The following is a 7413-nucleotide window of genomic DNA, read 5'->3' as shown; positions in this document are numbered from 1 at the left end:
ATCCTATGTAGGCTACTACACTATTATTAGGCTACCATCAAGGACATGAATGAATTTATAGAGGAAATGAACATTTGCCAGGAACATGTTTATGCAAAGAGCGAGCTTTATTAAAACAAACACAACTATATACAAAGCGAGGATCTGCCCACACATGGGTAGAGGATCCAAAAACTACAACTCCGTGAACTGTCCGTTTGCCTCCTCGGGGTTGTAGGTAACTGGCGGCGTTCTTTCCGAGGCAGGTCCGTTATGCAGACGCCTATTGTGCGTGGCTCTGTACTTCGGCATCGCCTCTAACCGGGACTGCAGCTTCGCACAGAGTTCAGAGAGCTCCGGCCTACGAAATGACGGCGACCGTACAATCCATCCAGAGACCCCGCCAACAACGCCATCTTCTTAGGCCAGACATGAGGTCTACGGTGGCGGACTTCAAAGTTCCACCTCGTCATCTGCTAGCACACTCTGTCTCGATTCCAGCAGCTGTAAAAACAATGAATCAGTACTGTGCGATCGCGATGCACTGCGTATGGACACAACACATCTATCAATGCACCTGAAAAATAGTCACCAAATAAAGTCTTACCCTCTTTCTTTCTCGCCGACTGAAGCTGAACTCTTCGCGAAGCTTCCACCGCAATGAGTTTCTGGCTGGGTATATCTAAAGCTCCCCGCGCATCGCCTCGTAATATGTCTTACAGGCGGCTGGAAAACAATTAAATGAGAGTGGTATGAATAAAAATCAAACGCAAGTCACAGTAACATTAAACAAGGAAGGAGAAACAGTAAAAACAAGTCACTTACACACAATGTCGTCTTTATCAACATCGTGTAAATCTGGACTTCCAGATATTGCTCCGAGCAAATAGGAGGTCACCGCCTCATTATGAGGCGAGATTAATCTGTGAAAACAAAATGTACAGTTATGATCGGTATCTATCCTGTGGTCTCTATACGTATCCATTTCCTTATAGCCTACAGCAGAATGAAAGCATATTCTTTAAATCTTACCCTTGCTCCGGTTCGTAGCGCCTGCAATTTTTCTCCGAGTTGTGAAGACGGCGTACTGCTTCCTGTAAATGACGACACAAAAATATACACTTTAATAAAGCTGGTTCTGCTCACTTGTTCTTTTGCAAGGCTACTAGGCTACTCTTAGCTTTGGTTTTAGGCCAGGGTACTTTTAGCTTAGCTAGCAGTCATCGAACATATTCTTACCGCAAGCTTGGGATTGTGCACCAGTCTTCTCTTCTTAAAGTTTGTCTCTCCCGCACAGTTTTTCGACTCCAGAGCAGCCAACCGGTCCTCTATGGACAGCAACCTAGAGTTTACCTAATTGCTTGAATGACTTGCAGACAGCTCCGAGCAAAGAGGAGGTCCCCACCCCATTAAGAGGCAAAGTTAGTCTGTGAAAACAAAATGTACAGTTAAGATCTGTATCTATCAACGTAGCCTATCTGTTTCCTTATAGCCTACAGCAGAATGAAAGCGTAGTATTCTTTAAATCTTACCATTGCTCCGGTAGCGCCTATGTGTCTCCGAGTGAACCCTGCTAGGCTACGGCTGGCTCTGATTTTCCGAAAGCAGATGTCCATTCTCCTGGCGAGACAAGTAACCACTCATCTGGCACTAGATCCAATGCTCTCCATTCTTCCAAGCAAAAAGGGAAGTGCTCATTTAAACTAAACTAGACTAGACTAGACTTAGTCTAGACTAAGGGTCTTGTTGAATATTCACTGATTTTATGCAAATATCACCAGTTAAACTGCTCACCATCTAAACTGGAACACCGGGTCATTTACCCCCCTCCCCCACCTCCCACCAACATTCTAAATCAATTGTATGCACCATATTGCTATGTAGCATAGTAATGTTATACACCATTTCAAAGCTTTGACTTGGGAATCCAAAAATGCCAATTTTTTTGATGTACAATCTGTATAGTGCCCCCCTCCCCCTCCTCCGCTTTTGGTGCTACTCTGACTTCTGGCTGCAGTGTAGCTGCAGCACCATATGTAGATGCAACATATTGGGTACTGAAATATTCACAAGAATCTATAGAAATTGAATCTTCATGTTGTATCATCCAATATTAGTTGTACAGATGTGTATTATCCAATATTAGTAGTACAGATGTATAGTTTATCTTATACACAACCATTGAACAAACAAAGTAAATGCAAAAATAGAGACTTTTTCCATATTTTGTGTAGTCAGTCTATATCAGAACACATGACATACAATCTAAATAGTCCACAAGAAACCTCAAAGTGATACCTTTCATTTGAGACCAGGATTATGCTTCTACATCAAGAGGTTGCCACACAGTAAGCCTTTTATTGTCAGTGTGCATTTTGGGAACCCAAAAGTCCTATGGGCATGAGCATACCTTGGCAAATAATGGTGCAAAGCAGTCATTTTTTATTCTATATTGATCTACTTTTGCACACAGCTTCACAAGACCTGGTGCTAGGGCTCAGTTGTGTTTCTAAGTCATCTCAAGTGACCTAGAGGGCTGAAATGGTGGTCAGTTCAAAGATATTTGTTATCCGGCAGAAATATAAAACAGTATTCTAGCCTCTGTCCCAGTACTTCCCACAGCTATTCTTGTTGTCAAAGAAACTACAGTGTCTAAGCTTTCCAAAGACATCAGGCATTTGATTATAGGCCAAAGTATGTAGGAGCAATGATCTCCTAAGTAGATGATATACAATGCCGGGCAAAATACTCAAAATGGGCCGTATGGAAATTCGTGACTGATTTCCTATTTTAAAATAATCCACAAGGTTGCACTAAAATACAATGTATAAAATTTATGCCATGACAAATTTAGTAAAAATGAGTTCACATTTTCTATTTGTGTGAATGGCTAAAATTTGTTTGATATGTCAGAGATCACAGAATGAGAGACCAAAATATCAATAGCTTACAATAGTTAAATAGTGAACAAAAGCATTCAGTATTACATTTTTTCTCAGTCGCTTTGGTGCTTTTCTCAGCACCAAATGATTTACTATTAGTTAAACCTCCACAACATTTAGTCATGTGTGGGTCCGTGTAACGCTTTGCAGTGCTTTGTTCTATTTGCTCCATCCATCTGATCCAAATAAAAAATGTGTTCAATAATCCAATTTTCATTTTTTTTAACTGGTCAGCAAATAGATCTTTGCTGCTATTTTCTACATTTGTCATTAGTCACACAAGATAAAGAAAAAAACAGAAACTGGATTGAAAACAAAAGTAAAATTCAGGTAAATATTCGATTTTTGCCTTTATTACCGTTTTTGTCGGGCTGAACCATAAGCATAGGGGGGGTGACCTTATACATATAACAGAGCGTGCGGTGTTGGTGATCACATTTTATCAGCGGATGTAGAGATGGAGGGCTATCAAACACAGTTCAGCTGGCATCAAGGTGCCAAGCGATTGATAATGTCAGCTCGAGACCAGAACTTCAGATGCAGAGGGAGACATTGCTGCGTCCTGACACTTATGAGTAGGCTAGCCTACGTGTTCTACTCATGTCTCATAGGTAGAGAATAGCTGTTCTGGGAGGCTTTGGAGACCTACATGAGCATTACCAATGGACTTGAGCCGTAGTAGCCTACAGGCCAATGTAGGCTATTTGCTGTTGAAATTAATGGATAAACTGATAAATTATTCACTGTTGTGTCTTCGTTTAATGAACCTAGTCTAGTGTAAAGTGTTAAATAAGCAAAAACGCCAAACATGTCAAACAGTTCTTGGGGTAGCCTATAGGCCTGTATAGCCTAAAATACTGTAAAGGAATTGTTTGCTATGGTAGGCTATGGCATGGCCATGGTATTCAAATATACTGTAGGCCTACTGTTCAACATAGGTTGAAAGTTACGTCCCATCTCCCAAAAATCAGCGAAGTTTTATTTATTAATCTCTAAAGTAATGAGTAAACAACTTCAGGCGGTGCTCTCGTCCACCAGCTAGATGGTGTTCTCCCCTCGGTGCTCGTGGTTCAGTCCAACCACAAGCGCAAAAAAGGAAAATTAGAAAATGACGCATTATTTCAATTTTTAACTTCTGAACAGAAAACCATAACTGTGCTCAATTCTCAATTGAAAATCAAAATAAGCATCAATAACCCCTTTACTGTGCCGTCCTAAAGAATGGATAACAGATTTTAAAGCCTATTTTTATGTTTTTTCATGTGAATTCTGAAAATAGAACACAGCACTGCAAAGCGTTACACGGACCATTGTGCACATCATAGTAGCAATTTTTCCTTCCTCTGAACAAATTGCAAATGCTTTTGAACATGTATCAGTTGCTTTGTCATGTCAGTCAAAATTAACTATACTTATGGATGCTGAATAGTCGTTATCAATACAACTAATAGTCTTCATTTCATTGCTTGAGTCATTACATACAAAAGTCACTGAGTTCTGACCTTTTTTTGCATGGGAAAACACTGAGAGCATAAAGTGTCGTAATGAAAACATGACAAAGCCATTTGACTATCTTGTTCATAAACGATGGTGTCAAGACTTCTAATTTTGATGACACTGGCAGTTTCATTGACATAAATACTTGCTTTTGAGGAATGGACTATTCATTTTTAGTCAAAGGCTGCCATTGACATAATGCCTTTGGTGTTGACATAGCCTACCTATGAGAGAAAACATTTCCTGCCTCTGCTTCCAATGCCCATCTCACAATATTTCAAAACCAAATTCTACTGGTTAGAGAGAAGGGGGTTGCGAAACTTGGCCCATGTCTTTTGGGGGCTCACCAGACAAAAAATTTTAAGAACCACTGATGTAAGGGATAAAAATGTAGGACATAGCAAAAAAATACAGTAGTGAGTAATGTGTAATACATTTTTTTTGTAACGACCCCAACACTGCACATCAACTAAATTTTAATTTGCTTCACTGAACAAAGCAACTGATATTTCAATATACACAGAGGCACAGATGAGTGCACACAGACACACTCACACATACATATCCTGGCACACTGTCAGGGCACACCATTTTTTATAGACACACACACACACATTTATAGACATATACACAGGCAGGCACACACACTACATGCACACAGGCTCCTTTCCATTACGTTTGAGTGGTAGGAGACACCAACTCACACTTTTACCAGGTTGAATAGTCATCTTGTTTTCATAATACTCATCTTGTTTTCATTAACTGTTTCTATTCCTTGGCTGTGGGTCACCAGGGGGGCCTGCTATGACGCAGCCCTGGCTGGGAATCTCCTGTGCACGTGTTTGGAGATCCAGGGCTCTTCCAGCGGCAGCAGCAACAGGCTTCAGTGGACCCTCCTTTCCCCCGGGGCTTAAAAGTGAGATGGCTACAAAGGAAGATGACTCACACACAAACCGCAAACACACACACACACACACATACACGCACACACACACAGAGGGAGAGAGAGAGAGAGAGAGGGAGTGCTTTCTCAGTCTCGACAACTTACATGTTTGGGCAAGAAGAACAATTCCCCACCCTCTCACCCTTCTCTCTCTCTCTCTCTCTCTCTCTCTCTCGCTCTCTCTCTTTCTCTCTCTGTGTGTATGTTTGTGCACTACTAAATGCCTGAATGTGGAGGTAGAGCATCAGATACATTACACTAAAATTGTAAAAGTGATGGCCCAATAACACCAACTGCCCACATTGCACCATCTCAAAATGTTTAGCTGCATTGATTTCCTTCTTCCTGCCTGTAAGAAGAGCTTCCTGTGTCATTTGTTTTCAAATGACAAACACAAACCATCATATGAATAGACATTTATAAGAACCAGTTGAACACTGACACTAAATGTTCTTCATTAAAATACAGGGTTCATAAGTATTCATACCCTTATTTTACAGTTTTTTTTAACTGCTTACACACTAAATCTTTGTTTGTCACACAATTTTCTAAACATGTCTTCCAAACATCATAACCCCACACCAAATCTGCAAAACCACACTAATTCTCAGTGTTTGACCCAGTTTTCAATTTACTAAAAGACATTTTGCAAAACACCACACACAATTTTCTACTTTTTCTATACAAAAATCTAACAGGAAATAACTTTTTATTTTTCAAACACAACCCATCAAAATGCCACACTAAATCATCAGTGCTTCACTCTCTCTCTTCACATGTGTAAACACTTATTACTTTACTGAACACCATCCAATCATTGCCTTATTATAGGCATATGTACAGTAGGTATGGACCCTTTCAATCTGCTCCTAGAGGATTTCCGGTTGAGATATTCAGAACCAATGCAGATACTTTGAAGGGAAAATTACAGTAATCAGACTTTAGCTTACAGTAATGTTCTACAAAAAGTCAACTTTATTTAAAACTTTTTTACTCTACTTTTGTTTCTCCCTAAGTTACCATTGGCTCAATAAATGTTTCTATAGACCTACTGTATGAATACATACACAAACCCCGCCCCCATACACACACACAGATACACACACACACAGATACACACACACACACACACACACACACACACTTTTCTTCGGAAGAAGAAAGTAATTTAATAGTAGTCAGTCATTTCCGTCTTAGACCAAATCAGCTTTTTCAAAACTCCATGTACATCTGACATTCAGGTCTATGGAACCCATTTTCAATGTTTGCTAAACGAAAAAAAATATGCTATTTATTATTTTTTCAAACAGACTCATTGGCCTTGGCTCATTTTCTGTGAAAAACATACAAAAATTGAAAAATGTATTGTATGGGTTTGCAGAGTTGGTGTGGGGTTATGGTGTTTGGAAGACCTGTTTAGAAAATGGTGTAACAAGCAAAGATTTAGTGTGTAAGCAGTTGAAAAGCCTTTGAAGGGAGAGAGAGAGAGAGAGAGAGAGAGTGTGTGTGTGTGTGTTTACGCGTATGGGTGTGTGTTCATGTGTGTGTGTTTATGTGTGTGTGTACTGTATGTGTGTGTGTGTGTGTGTGTGTGAGAGAGTGTGTGTAAGTGTGATTGAGGGTGTGTGTGTGAGAGTGTGTCTGTGAGAATGTGTGAGTGTGAAGGAATATATTAAATAGAGAGACAATAGAGTATTTTTAGTATTTTCAAAATTACAAAATGACAGTATTTTTTATTTTGATACATGGCGTGACTACTGTATTTTGTAGTTTGTTGTGATACATTTAAAATTAAGGTATTTGATATTTTATTTGAAAATACATTTTGATGTATTTCTGCCCATCCCTGTGTGTAACCCCTTCAATAATGACTTCTGGTGAATTTTGTGGAAACAAATTGATAATTTGAGATACATATATTTCATACATTTTAGCAATACAATTACAATACAGTCTATTAGGCCCAAAGAATACCTATTACAGTATATTCAACTCATTTATAGAAGAGCAAAGTAGCCTATATACACAAGACTGAATCAGGGGTGAAATATC

The 7413-nt window shown here is 39.5% G+C and overlaps 1 long non-coding RNA gene across 1 annotated transcript; it reads right to left on the bottom strand.

Annotated features, from left to right (window-relative positions):
• Window positions 1–1018: 1018 nt before the first annotated feature.
• On the bottom strand, window positions 1019–1662 carry LOC125300540. Its single transcript, XR_007194565.1, has 3 exons — window positions 1512–1662; window positions 1219–1406; window positions 1019–1073 (listed from the first exon to the last, which is right to left on the bottom strand). It is a non-coding gene; the product is annotated as an uncharacterized LOC125300540 (long non-coding RNA).
• Window positions 1663–7413: the final 5751 nt, after the last annotated feature.

Source organism: Alosa alosa, chromosome 9 (genome assembly GCF_017589495.1).
Source record: "Alosa alosa isolate M-15738 ecotype Scorff River chromosome 9, AALO_Geno_1.1, whole genome shotgun sequence".
Classification (NCBI taxonomy): Eukaryota; Metazoa; Chordata; class Actinopteri; order Clupeiformes; family Clupeidae; genus Alosa; species Alosa alosa.
This window is presented reverse-complemented; position numbering and strand designations above follow the sequence as displayed.